Source organism: Panicum virgatum, chromosome 6K (genome assembly GCF_016808335.1).
Source record: "Panicum virgatum strain AP13 chromosome 6K, P.virgatum_v5, whole genome shotgun sequence".
Classification (NCBI taxonomy): Eukaryota; Viridiplantae; Streptophyta; class Magnoliopsida; order Poales; family Poaceae; genus Panicum; species Panicum virgatum.
In genome coordinates, this window is record NC_053141.1 from 17,407,652 (window position 1) to 17,424,020 (window position 16,369).

The 16,369-nt window shown below is 44.0% G+C and overlaps 1 long non-coding RNA gene across 1 annotated transcript; it reads left to right on the forward strand.

Annotated features, from left to right (window-relative positions):
* Positions 1–1,417: 1,417 nt before the first annotated feature.
* Positions 1,418–7,299, forward strand: LOC120711932. The gene is made up of 4 exons (XR_005690548.1): positions 1,418–1,605; positions 5,698–5,960; positions 6,073–6,286; positions 6,371–7,299. It is a non-coding gene; the product is annotated as an uncharacterized LOC120711932 (long non-coding RNA).
* The last annotated feature ends 9,070 nt before the right edge of the window (positions 7,300–16,369 follow it).

The following is a 16,369-nucleotide window of genomic DNA, read 5'->3' on the forward strand; positions in this document are numbered from 1 at the left end:
TTATTTCCTGAGAACTTTTTATGTAGCTTGTTTTTCTTCCAACTAAGTACAAAATAGAAAAATATTATTGGCATAGTAATTGCTAATGTAACTTCATATTCTCTAATACTAAGATGAACATAAGGTTGTGCCCAAGTTTGAGGAGCATACGAGTTTTAAAATGTTCGAAGATGTGAAAACTATATTATTTGAGTTCAAGTGTATGAAACTATGATAGAGATGTGTCCTATTTATGAACAATGTATACTCCAATTTTTGTAAAATCTTATGAAACTTTTATGGCAAGGTTATGGGTGATAATTTGTTGTCATATCAATTTGTAGAATTTTTTGACCTAATTTAGATATTAATTTAATTATTATGTGGTGATTTGGATTTAGAAGTTTGAATTATTCGTAGAGGATAAATGTATTTTTCATTTATCTCCAAGACATGAGATATAATGAAACATATTAGTGTAAATATAATTTTTACATGATTTTTCAAATCTCATAGGAGGTACACGTAGTAAACTTAAAATTATTTTTGATAAGCACGTAGAAAGTCACTTAAATGATGAAAAATATCAGATGTACTCAATAATTATTGAAACTCCTACATAACAACTTACATACTGTGTATTACATTTAAAAAATATATTGGTATATGTAGTACTATTATTTTTATGCGTTACTTCACAATAGTGTAATAAAACAAAAAAGAAAAAGAAAAACATTGAGTAAACAAAGTCTGTTTCAGCCTGAAAGGCCCAACTAATTCTGATCGTCCATTCCCGATCTGATGGCTATTGTTGCACCAGAAATCCAAATTTTCATGACGGTGATGTATTTTCGTGAGAGGTATTATGGAACCATCAGGAAATTGAACTATTTTCGTGATATTATGTGTAAACCCTCATGAAAATGAGCTCTTCCTCTCACGAAAAAAAATTGAGCGCCAAAACCCCTGGTTCATCTGTGATATTTTCCGGCAACGCGCTCTTTTCTTTCACATGCGCGCGCTCCCCAGAAGCAAGGGCCCCACTGTCATCCACTTGCACGGTAAAAAAAAACTATCTTTGCCCACCGCTTGTTCCAACCCTAACTTCTACTCCCCCTCCCTGGATCCACCGCCGCCAGCGCCAAAAATCACGCGCTCGCGCTCGCCCGCCGCTCCGCTCGCTCTAGCACTCGGCCGCCGCCGCCCAAAAAAATCCCACCGAACTCGCCTCCCGCTCCGCTCGCACTCGCCCGCCGCCGCCTCCTGCTCCGGCTACCCTAGAGCGCGCGCTCGCGCTCGCGGGAGGCCGCCGGATGTCGCGGTCGCACAGCCCCTACCGCTCGCGCTCCCGTGAGGCCGCCGCCGCCTCCAGCTCGCCTGCTGCATCCTTGTCGACCAAGGCTGCCGCCGCCGCCCCAAGCAGCCTCCTCTCCAAGGCCGCTGCCAGCTGCGCCGTCAATCTTCGCGTCGGCGAGCGGAGACCTCGCAGAGCGACGGGACCAGCAAGGCGCCCTCCTCGACGACCTGCTGCACATCAACGCCGGAGTTGTTCCCGTGACGCCTTCTGCACCGACCCTTGGAGAATCTGTCCAGACCGGCCGATCTGCTTTCTCCAATCGGACTGAGGTAATTTTTGTTGGTTTTCTTCAGAAATCAGTACATGTTTTGCTCTACTGGTGAATATGCAGTGTCGAAATTGAATGTGTATTCGATTACTTTTTTGCCAACCACTATAGCACTGCTAGGTTGATACTTGGGGTTAGATTATTGGGATTCTAAATATTTTCTCTTTTGAAATCAGAACCAAACAATGGAAGATCATGAGTGGATGTACACTAGTTGGTCTCGTACGCAAGCTCCCTCAAATGACTGGATTGAGAATACCAACAGATTCTTGGACCATGCCTTCTCTATGCCTAATATAGTTGAAGATGAAACAATTAAGTGACCTTGCGCTAGGTGTCGGAATTGTGTTAGGAATAAAAGGTTTGCAGTAGAGATGCACTTGTGCAGATTTGGGTTTAAGGAAGACTATAAAATATGGACAGCACATGGTGAGGGGCTTATTGATAGCTCAATTGAAGGTGGATATGGTGATGGATTTGGTGAAACTGACCGTATGGATGAAATGTTAGTTGACCTAGCTGGTGAGCATCCACCGCCCACTGATGAGGAGCCAGCAGCGTATGCTCGAGCCTTTTATAGGATGGTTGAGAGTGTGGAACAGTTAGTCCATGAGAACACAACACACTCATCTCTTTCTGCTAGAGCACGTCTATTAGCTTTAAAATCTCAGTACAACATGTCAATTGCACACTTTGAAGCGAACTTGGAATTAATCCATGAGCTTTTGCCACTGGAATCTAAGTTGCCCAAAGACTTCTACCAGTCCAAAAAATTATTTGAGGGACTTTGTATGCCATATATCAAAATTGATGTTTGTTATAACAATTGCATGCTTTACTACAAGGATAATGAAAGTAAAGAAAAGTGTGATGTTTGTGGTACCTCTCGTTATGAGGTTGGTAGCAGCTGAGTGCCACGTAAAGTGTTGCGGTATCTTCCTATCACCAATAGGCTACAAAGGTTATATGCACATAAGAACACAGCTAAGCTAATGCAGTCTCACAAGCCATGCACTACTGGTAAGATGGTACACCCTTGTGACGGAGAAGCGTGGCAGCAATTTGATAGAGACTTTCCAGATTTTGGTATTGATCGTAGAAATGTGCGTCTTGCTTTTGCGATCGATGGATTTACACCCTTTAGTTTGGCTGCAGCTCCTTATTCATGTTGGCTAGTGTTTGTCACTCCTTTGAATCTTCCGCCAGGCACACTTATGAAATCAGAATATATATTCCTTTCCCTTGTGGTCCCAGGTCCTGAACATCCTGGAAAGAAATTAGGCATTTTAATGCAGCCATTAGTCGACAAATTAATGTGTTGGGCAGGGGTAGAAACTTTTGATGCATCAGTGAAGAGAAACTTTAATATGCGAGCAGCCTATATGTGGTCAGTCCACGACTTTCCTGCTTATGGTAATTTTTTTGGATGGAGCACACATGGCAGGTTTGCATGTCCAGTTTGTTTGTGTGATAGTTTAGCATTTACACTTCATCATGGTCGCAAGGCTTGCTGGTTTGATTGCCATAGGCGCTTCTTACCAAGCGACCATGAATTCAGATTTCAAGCTAATGCATTTCGGAAGAACACAGTGGTTCTAGATGAGGCTCCAAGGCATTTAACAGGAGATGAAATTTTTGCCCAAATGAACAGATTTGTAGGTGACACAGAAAATTATGGAATATTGCACAATTGGACCCATATGTCTGGGCTTTGGCAACTTCCATACTATTGTAAATTGCTGCTACCACACAACATTGATATGATGCACAATGAGAAAAATTTAGCTGAAGCTGTATGGAACACATGCTTTGATGTAACTGATAAGACTAAGGACAATGCCAAAGCAAGGAAAGATTTGGCTGAAATTTGCCATCGTCCATCACTGCATTTAAAGCTGAATGCCAATGGCAAATGGGACAAGCCGCGGGCCCCATATTGCATAAACAAAAATGACAAGCCAAAAATTCTGAAATGGTTTCAAACACTTAAATTTCCTGATGGCTATGCAGCCAATATTAGGAGAGGGGTTAACTTATTACAAAAGAAGATCTTTGGTCTAAAGAGTCATGATTACCACATCTTCATGGAACGCTTGCTCCCTGTTGCATTTCGTGGCTTCCTTCCAGAAAATGTATGGCTATGTTTGGCAGAGCTAAGCTTTTTCTATCGGCAATTGTGCGCTAAAGAGTTAAGCAAGGACACCATATATTCATTAGAGCAGCAAGTTGTTGTTCTTGTTTGCAAATTGGAGAAGATATTCCCTCCTGGTTTCTTCAATCCTATGCAACATCTAAGCATTCACCTTCCTCGTGAGGCTCGACTAGGAGGTCTTGTCCAATCCCGTTGGAACTATCCATTTGAGAGGTAAAAAACGAAATAATATAATTAGTTTTCTGCAACCAAAATCCTGTTTTCTGATATCTGTATTTAGTTTCCTGCAATAATAATATTGTTTTCTGAAATCTTCATTCTGTTCATATGTAGGGAAATCCAAAAGCTTAGAAGAAAAGTACGTAATAAGGCTCGTGTTGAGGGCTGCATTGTTGAGGCTGAATTAGTAGAGGAGGCTACAAATAACCTCTCTCTCTTTTTTAGACCCGAAGCTAGATCAGTTAGGAACAAGGTTCCTCGATATGATGATGCTGCCTCTACCTTCAAAAGTTCTTGCAAACTTGAAATCTTTCAATATTCTAGGCGTTGCATGAGCCCTCGTGGTGTTCATGAGCTCTCAACGGATAAGTATGAGGTGGTTTTTTTATATGTTTTGACAAACATGCCAGAGATGGATGGTTTTTTTCAAGTATGCCCATATTCAATCTAGAGACCCTAATTTATTTTCCTTCTAGTTTATTGGCACTTGCTAACTTATCTTATCCCCTTAGAAAATTTGACAAGGAACATTGGAAGAGCCGAACTGTAGCAAAGCCCGACCAACTCCATGATTTAAGGTTGAATGGGTGGAAGAATAGTCGTGGACAACATGGACCTAACTTCTTTGATTGGTTCAAAGAAGAAGTAATGGTACTAATTACTTCTATTGTCAAATAAAATTAGTGAAACAATCTGAATACTTGTAAACTGACATAGGGTTTTATTGTGAACTTGCAGTGCTTGAAGGTTTCTAGCATTGATAATGCCTTATGTCAAATTTCTTTTAGTTTTCATAAAATGGTGACTAGCTATGGTGTTTATGATGTGAATGGGTATAGATATCGTTCAGAGGAGTATGAGACAACTAGGTCCAAGTTAACCACAATAAATACCAGTGTCTGTGTGTCTTGCATAGATGAAGACAACAATGAGTTGGGGTATTATGGTGTTATTAAGAATATCATAAAAATAAAATGGGAAGGAAGCTTGCAGCTAGAAATGGTTTTGTTTGATTGTTGCTGGTTTGATCCAACACCAAATGGAACTAGGCGTACTGAAAATTTAGGGCTAGTGGAGATTAAGCATTCTTCTAGACTTTTTGTGTTTGAACCATTTGTCATGGCAAGTCAAGTTAAGCAGGTTTATTATTTGCCTTATGCATGCATGGACAAATCAGATCTATGAGATTGGTGAGTTGCATATCATGTCTCTCCGCGGAACTATATTCCTCCAAGTGACATCAATGATGATTCAGATACTCCTGTTGGCCAGCAAAAATGTCATTCTATCAAGAGGATGGGCTGCCGGGATCTTTTGTCATTGACTTAGGGATTGAACTTGACAATATAAATTTGAATGGCTCTGATGAGATAACAGATCCAGAAGATTTGGAATTTCTGTCCAAACTGAATGTTGGAGTTATAGACGAAGCAATGGATAATCTAGAGGGAGATGAAGAGTATGAAGATGACCAAGATGATCTGCCTCAATATGCACCCAATGATCCAGATGATTATTAGATTTGTATTTTTTATGATTATTAGATTATGTTCTATTTATGGAATGCTCAGAACAATTGTAGCTGAAATTTATATGTTTCCAATCTGAATTTATTGGAAATATGTGAGCTTATATGTGGAGTACAATTTTGTTCATTACTATATAGTTGAATGTGATATTTTCTGAAATGTATAGTGAGCTTACTATTTTTTGATAATGCAGAATATGCATGGTCTTCGACACAAAAGGCTTGCGGGAAGGACACGTGCAGCCCCTGGTGGCAGCTCCCAAGAGATCAATGATGCTGCTGCCAACTCCCAGATGAGCATTGATGGTGGTGATGACTCCAATGCTGCTGCTGGTGGCAGCATACTGGATAGAGAGGAGCCTCCCAAAAAAGGAAGAGGGAGAGGGAAGAGGAATAGAACACAAATGAGAGTGCCTCCACATGAGGGGAAGGTTATGTTGAGGCCAGTGGGAAACTGGTGAGTATGCAATTCAAAATCTGCATAGTAGTAGTGTCTTACTTCTGCATGGCATCCACTTGTACTCTTTTTTGTAAATTTGTGAACTGATATATCATATCCTTTGTTATAGACAATTCACCTATGTCAATTACAATCCTAAAGGCTACAAGTATGGCTCACAAGTTGGAGTAATTATCAAACGACTTTATCCTGGTGAGATCAAAATCTGTGATGATGAAGGCAGGGTTGTTGAAACACGGGCGGCATTGTCATGGCATGATTACTTCTACAAAAAGGATAAACTTGGTTTGACATATGCTAGACGAGTAAAGCAGGAATTCTGGGTAATTGAACTAGCAGCATGTACATTATCACTTCTATTTGATAGGAAGCTCCTAACTTTGCCTTTCTTATATTTATGTTTGTAGAGTTTGTTCACAACCACTCAAGCTGATGTAAGAAGAGCCAACCATAATTTGGAGACATATCTTGTGAAAAGAGTATCTGATCTGATATATCAAGCCTGTTTGGATGCTGTAAAGAAGCATGAGGGCTGTGATGATAATCAAGCATGCGATATAGAACTTACAGAAGAACAATACTTAAAGTGCAGACCTGATTAGGGCACCAGGGAAGGTTGGGCAGCCTTATGCAAGTACTGGACCAGTGAGAAGTACAAGGAAAAGAGGATAGCAGCACGCCTAAAATTTGCTAACGTTGCTCATAATAGAGGTGGTTCAAGGCCATGGGCAGAAACACAACAATTGCTGGTATGATATTTTCGAGCTTTCGATTGTGTTTTGCTTCTGCTACTAAATGAGACATGATATGAATAATAATGCCATGATTTTACATAGAGCTAATTACCTTAAGTTTCAAACATCATGTAACATTAGTATGATGGTCTTGTAGAAGCATAAATTTAGTCCAGAGAAGGCTGGCACTTTAAACACATGCAGTGATGAAATCTGGATTAAAAAATGTGGACAACACTGCAAAAAGTGCTCCAATCCCCAGCCAAAAAGCACAAAAGCGCTTGGTATGTATGCCATGCTTAACATTTTGATATGAACTTTTTCTAGTCATGCTTAGCACACTGGTATTTCATTTTAGGATGAGTACAATGCAAGAGCAATGGTTGCTGAGAATTCAAAGGATTTAGGATGCACACACTCTGTATCACATGGAAGGTGGTTTGCCCCATGGTCGTGTACCAATAGCTGATGGTGCAGTGGATAAGGAAGAGGTTATAGTAGTTGCAAAATCCAATAATCTACGTCCAGTCAATACTGCTTCTTATCGAACTGTGGTGGATGAAAATGATGAGTTGAAGGAGATGAATAAGGAGTTGAGGGAGATTAATTGGGATCTAAAGCAAAACAATGTTGAATTGACGGAGAAAAATGAGATACTGAGGAAAATAGTGTCAACCGTGAGATGATCATTGTAACATTTGCCCCTGTGCTTATAACAATGTATTGATCTTATGCATGTATATTGATCAGTTACCTACCTTATCAATTGCAGAGGTTTTATGCAGATTTTGGCAAGGTGTTACCTGCTGATTTGGTAACCCGTCTAGCAAATATTGATGCCCATCGTCAACAGGTAAACACATCAGATGATTGTTGCTGGATCAGATTTTTCCAATGGAAAAAACTTAACATGTGTATGTGTTTCAGGTTACAGCATCATCACATGCCAGGACTAATACAGAAGATATGCAAAGCATGCAACGGCAATGAAATGAATAGCGATGAAGATGATGACTACATTATGGATCGTGAAGATGGCCGTGATGACGATGATGACTTGGATGACACAGATGAAGATGATGGTGGCAGCGAAGAGGTTGATGGCAGTTGATCGAATGGACAACAATGAAACTAGCGCTTGACTCCTAACTTTTGGGCTCTTTTGGCTATGCAAAGTTTCTTTTGGTAAACTGTGCCTTTGGCTAGTACTTTGGTTCATACCAAACCTATTGCTGATGTGGTATTGATGGCTAAACTATGGGAGCCTTTGCACTGATGCTGTGCCCTGTATGATAGCTAGGCCCTAATGATAGCTAGAACTTGATATATATGTATGACATTATTGCCTTGTGAGGCTAGTCAAATGAGTGGGACTCATTCTTATGTATGTCCATTTATCTTTGTTCAATTATCTCTTGATCATGATCATATATGAGCCTGCATCTGTTTGCTGAATATATGAGCTATATTCAGATTTGGAGGATGTGATTATTCAAATTTTCATGAGGGTATCAAAAAAATTTCGTGATGGTTTGTCACTGTCACGAAAATAAGATGTTTCATGACGGTGTGACCACATTTTTGTGACGGTTCTGGGTTCTCACGAAAATGATATATTTCGTGATGGTTCATTCATTTTCATGACGGGTTCGCGCTCCCACGAAATGATATTTTGTGGTGGTTTTACACTCTCATGAAAATAAATATTCCTGGGTATTTTAGACCGTCACAAATTATTTTCATGTCGTGTTTTCCGAATTTGCTAAACCTGATGACGCCCCATTTTCATGGCGGTGGATACGTGGCGGTTCACCCCCAGGAAAACTTTATTTTTGTGGTGTTAGATTCGTGATGGTTATTGCGTGACGGACGCCCGCCACGAAACAATTTCATGACGGGATTCATAATTTTCGTGACGGTTTCTCACTCACGAAATTTCCGTTTTCTGGTAGTGTGTGTCTTGCTGAATTCCGAGCCGGAGCTGCCACTGAATCGATGTCCCCGGAGCCGCCGTCCCTTCCTTCGGCCACCTGCTCGCCTGCTGCACCTGCCCAATCAAAGCAGATCTCCTTGGGGCAGAGCACGTGTTCGCAATCGGGACAAGCATAGCCACGATGAGGGTCCATGCTAGCCCCTTTGCTCGCGCCCGAGCCTACCGGCGGCAGCCATTGCGGTGACATCTACCCTCCATGCCGAGCTCCCCCTCCGGCCAACCACTGACTCCACGAGCCCCTGAACGAGTTCCCCCACATCGAGGCGCACCTCACTGGTCCAAGTGCAACCCCAACCCCCTGCCTCGCCATCGCGTCGGAGCGCCGCCGTGCGGCATCGCCGCGCGCTCGAAGCTCCTGTTATATGCTGACATCCTCCCGACCATCTCCCACCTCCAACCCTACACCAAATCGGTTGCAGGTGAGCCCCTGATGCTTGCTGGCTACCCCTCATCGCTGGAAAACGTCTCCTTTGCCGGAAATTTCACCTCCATGACCGCAGCCATACCCGAGAACTACATTGCTTAGCACGAGTTCTTTGTAGGGTTGTTAGGCCTTGTTTATTAGTTGGTGAAATGAAAATTTTTGGGTATCACACATCGAATGTTTGACCAGATGTCGGGAGGAATTTTTGGACACTAATTAAAAAACTAATTTCAGAATTCGCTTGAAAACCGCGAGATAAATAAATCTTTAGAGGCCTTTGACCGCATCATTAGCACATACGGGCTACTGTAGCACTTATGGCTAATTGTGTATTAATTAGAATCAAAAGATTCGTCTCGCCGTGCACATCCAAACTGTGCAATTAATTTTATTTTTTAACTATATTTAATACTTCTAATTAGTGTTGAAAAAGTGTCCAAAAATTTTTGAGTGAAAAAAATCAGGGACCTGTTCGTAAAACTAAAGCTGTGTAATGTTGTTTGTATCTGGAAGCTTGTAAAATTAATATAAAATCATAGACAAATGCTAAAAATGCAAACTAAAATTTGTTGTGTTTCTCTTTTTGAGCTTAACTACTTTTGTTACAGGGTTGTTTATAGTTTTAAAAAGGTTTTGCTCCAAATTAAATGTTACCCTCTTTTTTTTATCTCTTATGTAGGTGTAGGTGTAACGCCAGCCTATCCGGCCTTGTTTCTTATCGTCTCGCACGCGCTCTGCTACTCCTATTAGAGGCAGTAAAGGGCTTTAGAATTTTATCTAGATATCTAAGAGCTGGGCTCTAATATTATATAATTTTGAGCTAAAAAATTTAAATATCATAATGAAAATTGGCCTCTAAGAAAAATTTAAAATAAAATTCTATAGTATGAGTCTTGGTAGTTTTAGAAAACTTCCTATAAGATATAGTACCTCGAGATCCAGCCCAACCTAGGCTTTTTACATAATTAACCTAAGATTTATCCCAATTCGCGAGCACTATTCAATCTAAAAAAAATCGCAAGCACTATTCAATGTATCCTTGCAAAACCTCCTGCTAACATCTGAAGTATAGAGTTAATAACATTTTAGCTCCGTTTCTATTGCAATAGGTTCGTATTGACATAACCTACGAGATAGCAGTGACATCTATCATGGTACCTGTTTTTAAGATTTAATTTGAATATTAATTTATAGTTCAATATAATTTCAAATTGAAAGCTAATTAGATTTTTTAAAAATTGTGCGTCTATGCTAGTTAAACGATTGAACAAATAATTTAGCATTGCGAACAAATAACTGAAAAAATATCTACCGGACCATTGCAACTAAAACAGTAAAAGATGATACGAACGAAATATGTAGAAAAGAAAAAACAAATAAAAAACAAACAAAAGAAAAGGTGTGTATGTTGCATGTATGTGCAGGCCGCATGCACATGCTAGTCCAACAACTTTGCATGTGTGATTGGAAGGAAGAAATAACACGCCAACTCCTCTTGATAGTACGGCTATTTATCCAACTAGTGGAGATGGCACGTGTTTAAAGAATAATTATCTTTAGAAATATCACATGTTTAAAAAATAATTATATTTACATCTCTACTGATTGAGTCCGACGAGTCCTTGTACTTTCCAAAGGCCAAGTTTTTTTCCCTTTTATAATAACCTAGATAGAAACAAGAAAGATTAGAGGTAGATTTTTTTTATAAATATAAGCAAATAAATAATGCAAACACAACTTACAGTCTGAATCCGTGCCATCCTCCTCCTCTCCTTCCATGTTCTTCATGCTATTTGGGCCGCCGCCGCCGCCGGTGCACAGCATACTCTGCTGGCTCATGGACGACAACCTCGACTACATAGTCGTCTTTCCTCCATGACATCTGCTCTGACACCTTTGCCGGCGCCGACATCAACAACAACGGTGAATATGCAACTGACGATACTAACGAGCAACTGCCCACGTCCCACTTGAAGCTCAGCTTTTTTTTTTTGAATGAGAAAATTCTCTGGTTTTATTGAAAGCAATGAGGTTCGGTACACAAGAAGTCTAGTGCTCATGACATGGGGAAAAGAAAAGTGTCATGCATAATTAGAAACTGAAATTTTAGAATACATAACATATGGACACAAAAGCCAATCCGATGTGGAATTTATGAACATATGAGCAGCAATTTGCCAAGTGTTATTTTTTTCTGAGGGCCATCTTAGCACACGGCAAAGATGGCTTTGCCGGCCGGCATGATCTCTCTGCCGTGTGTAGCACACGGCAAAGCTTTTACCTTATGCATTACAGACTTTGCCGTGTGCCTCTAGCACATAACAAATAAGCTGAATCCCATAGTGTATTTCTTTCTATAATTTTGGGCAAAATTTGTCAAGTTTGACTTAAGACAAACCTAATACGATATGTAAATAAAAACAGAGGGAGTATATGGTGTGGGATAAGGCAGGATGAGATAGTGTGTGGGGTGGTTAGGGGGTTTGGAGTTTCGGGGGCAGTGGAGGCTTAATTTCTACATTATCACTGAATTTCTTTTCTACTAGCACAAGTTCTGGTTCTGTTTATGATATGGCAGTGCTACTACGTGTACTTGAAAAAAATCCTAGAGTTCACGAAGTTAATTAGCTTCCGTTCATCAAAGTGTTTAATCCGATGACAGCCAGTGGATGCGTCGCTACCCACGGTTCCACCCCAATATTCTCCACATATATATACCTATCAGTGCTGATTTATTTGGAATTGATAATGGAACTGTTATTTCCATTTTTCGTTGCAAAGAATTGGCACGCGTAGGTTCTTATTAGCTGCTGATGGTTGTGTATGCTTTCTCTAAAAGTTAAAAAGTTAAAAGTATAGTATCTCACAATTAAAAATAACACGCAAGATGCGAAAGGGCCTGTACCCTAGTGGTTATAAGAGCCTCAATAGCACCTGAGATCCTAGGTTCGACTCCCCGTTGAAACAAATCGGGTTCCTGGAAGGGCAACCCGACTCCCTGTATCGTCGTGATAGTCCCTGGATCAGTAGCTATCACATACAGAACTCATTTCAATCAAATATCATAGACATATCTCACGTTTACAACATCATATGAATTTATTTATTACAAAATCCAAAGAATTGTATTACGAAACTTAGAGTACAAGCCCCTGGGCTAAAAGAAAATAAACAGAAAGCTAAAATGATATATAATCTTTTGGGCAACTTCATCTTCTCGACTCCTCTCCACAGGCAGCTTAGAGTGTAGCTCGGGCCGTCCTTAATTTCTTCTTCGTTTGTCGTCCTGTCGACTCCTTCACTCGGATCCTGCATCTATCAGACTATCCCTAAGGACAGGATATGTTCACGTCACCATCCGAATGCAAGCTTTTGGTGGATGCAAACGGTATAAAGATAATGCCAAGGATAGGCTATGTCTTCCTATGCAAGTAGTATATATATAAGTCATCCAAGTTTCCTTCGACGCGGGCAGCTCCGACATCCCGGACTCCTAGTATCCTATCTTCCACTACAACTATCTGAACCCTGGGTCGGTGCGGGAACTCCCTCTCCCCGCACCTCAGCTGCTTTCCAAGCAGGAAAAGTAGACCAGAGAGAGGTAGAAATATATATGTGGATCTAACTATAGTGTGGTGCCAGATCCAGAGTTGTACATGACCGAGTACGCAGCTATATGTATAGTTTTCACCCTGCAGGGGTTGTACACCTGTACCCACTCGCCCCATCGCCCGCCGATCCGTCGACCGACTGACTCCGAGGCACCAGTCAACGAAACTAGCGGCTACGTCACCATCCTGCTCTCGGTTTGGGGTGTGTCCTCCCACAGGAGGTCGCTCAGGGCTGTAAAGCAATCGAGAATGAAATCCTCGTGGATCCTGCGATTAGGGGCTCAGGGTCTCACCCATTCCCCCTGACACGGATACACTATCCTCCTATAGGTATGATGCCGCGCGTAGCTAGCTCGGGCTGGGTCCTCCCTCATAAAGGATAAGTGGTGTGCACATTTGACATAGTTCCATCACTAGGGCCACATAGTCAAGTCCGTAATCCGGCTGAGGTGAGCGTCTTCGTCCAAAGTAGCATTCCGTCAACACGGTTCGCAATCGATACCCATCACAGGTATCACCTCCTCTACTCCTCTACCAATGTTCCCATAGGAACGGTCTCGCACCCGCCACAGGTGCTCTTCACCCATCACAGGTGCTGCACAGGATTGTGCCCAACACACAATCCCCGATTCCTGATCCAAAGATTGGAGAAAGGGTCCGCTCGCCCCCTTCGTATCCTATATGTGGAGGGAAACTTCCAAGCAAGGACTATCACATCAAGTATTCCTATACCCCAAATCTCAGTCAAAGTAGACATAGCATGTAACAATTCTATGATAAGGGAATCAAGGAATACGGTAATTAAATAGCCATGCAAGCTCATCTCATCACACTCAATTTGGGAGCGTAGCGTATATAGCAAGCAATGACTAATAGGTATTCAAATTGCGAATGGGCGTGAACCTGATAGGTCTTCGTAGCCTTCCTGGTCCTCCGAGGGCTTTTGGTCTTCGAGTACGTCCTTCTGGATCTTCTAGTTGTCTAGGACATCGGTCAACTCCTCCTAGTCAGGATCTAGTCATAATTACATATAAATACAGGGCCAAAGTGCAAGAATGCATAGAACGGCATAAAAGAGATCGAAATCATAGCAAATCCCATTCTAACGTGTAGATCATGATTTTAGAAGAATTATGAAATTGGTTTCATATTTTTCGGAGCTCCGGTTAATTACTGTGAATTTTCTTAGGCTTTCTGGAATTAATAAATGATTATCAAAAAAGGAAAAACATAGAGGTGACATGTGGCAGCACCAGAGCGTGCCACATAGCATGATGAAGTCAGCATGGCGTCATCTTGACGTCACCAGATGGGGTCAGCTCTATTGACGTCAACATTGACCAAGTCAACATTGACCGTTGACTGGTCAATCGATCAGTGGGGGTCCGCTGGTCAGTGGGTCCCATTGGTCAGCCTCACATTAGAAACTTATAGGTGGGGCCCGCAAGTTGATTTAACAAACAAAAAGAAAAAGGGCTGCTATCGGGCTTAACGGCCGAAAGAGAGAGATTGGGTCGGCTCAAGGCCTAACTCGACTTGGCTCAGGAAGACGGGTTGGCTCGTCCTGCGGCTCGCAGGCTGGATCTGTCATCGGCTCACAGGCCGGCTAAAGATCGGCGGGTCGGCTCATGCAGCAGCTGATAGGCTAGCTTGGGCTCAAGCTTCCTCAGCTCAAAGGGGACCCGATTACTCTCCTTCTTTTCCTTCTCCTCCTCTTCCCTTTGGCTGATGGGGTTGACCCACCCGTCGGTGCCTCCCATCTCTCTTCTCCTCTTTTCTTTTCCTCCTCTGCTTCCTCCTGCGGCGGACGGGTTTACCAGGCTTTGGTGGTGGTGGTGAGGCTGCTCCGGTGCGCGCACGGCGGAGCAGAAGCGGCGAGGCTCGGATTGGTTCGGTCGCGCTAGGGCTTCGTCTGGGCAGGGCATGGCAGCCTGGCTGTGCACGCGCGGAGCCAGAATCTCCAGGTCCACGGCGGCACGGCGTGTTTCTTGGCGGCGCGGCAAGGTGGCAGTGGAGCAGAGCAGCGGAGAAGCTTGGCGGCGTGCAGAACATGCGACGTCGTGCACGGGTGCGCGGTGGTGGCACAGATTGGTGTTATGGCGAGGCAAGGGCCCGGCTTGGTCTTGTAGCTGGCTCGAGTGTGTGAGCGTGCAGGGTTCTGGCACTCCAGACCCGTGGCGGCGGTCCGATCAGGCCAAAAGTGTGGTCCTTGACCACGACGGCGGCGAGACGGAGGTAGGCGCGTGGCTACAGCAGCAACGCCCGGAGCGAGGTCATGGCGACGACGGCGCAGGGTTAGGTTCGGGGGCGGCGAAGCCCAGGGCACGGCGCGAAGGTGCCGCGCGTGGTCCAGAAGGTTAGAGAGGAGAGGGGCTTGGCCGCGCGGTTGGCAGGGCCGGGGTGCGTCAGAATCGCGATGCGCGCAGTGCGGTACCCGCGCCCATGGCGTGGCCGTGGCGGCGGAAATGCGCGCATGGCGGCTCGGCGTGGCTGAGAACACAATGCGGTAGCGAAAGAGGTTCAGGGATAGGCCGTGACGGTGGCGTACGCGAGCAGAGGCTCGGCCGGCGAGGATGTGCAGCGGCAAGGCTGCGGGAGTGTGCTCGTGCGGGCTGTGGTGTGCGCACGGAGCGCGCAGGGGTAAGCCCCAACGACCCGAGGCGCGACGTGTCCGCGACGTCACGGCATGGGCGTGTTCACGACGCGACAGCGGCTGTGTAGGATGGTACCCTGGCATGCCAAAGGCCCCGTCTTGGGCCTCGGCGCGTGGTCGTTCGTGCGTCGGCATGCTCATGACGAGCCACGGTGGGCGTGCGGTTTCGTGCGCGTAGTGAGGTGGACAGGGACGCCGTGCGCGTGCGCAGGCACTCGGCTTCGGCCGAGTCCGCGACACGGCCATGGTGCTCGCGGGGTGCCGGCGAACTGGGCCGCGGTGGCACCAGGCTACAGTAGGGTTTCGAGAGCGTTGGCAACGGCTCCTGCAGAAAAACCAGAACGGGTGTCCTACGGGTGTTCAACGGTGGGTCCCTTGCCGGCGTCACGCTCGACGGCAGCACATGGGGGAAAGCGAGGAGGGCGACGACCTACCGGTTCAAGGCGGGGCAGACAGTGGCGGCGCTGGGTCGAGTTGGAGCAGGGATGAGTCGATGCCGTGCAGGACGCACGGCAACGTTGGAGTAGTCGATCGGGCGCTGTCTTGGCAACAATGTTGTAGGGTCGAGATGGCGGACTAGAGGGGGGGGGGGGGGTGAATAGTCCTTTCTAAAACTAATTGCGCCGGCTAACCGAAACTTATGCGGAATTGAAACTATTCGCTTAGCCAAGACTTCACCCCTCTAACTATGACTCTAAGGCACCTCCAAAAAGGTCCTACACAAAGCAAATGGAGTGCCAAGCTAGTAAGAGCTCTCCTAACAATTCTAATGCCAAGTCATACAAGCCTAAGCACTAGTACTTCACAAACCGGGGGAGCTCCTACACAATTCTAATGAGCAAAAGCACAAAGCCAAACCTAAGCTCACTAGATGCTCAAGGACAAGGATACACAATCCAAATCCAAGAGCTCAACTTGCTTAGCTACACAATCTAAGCAAGAGCAACTAATTAAGCTACACAAGCTAACTAGTTACACTAGGATCTCTACT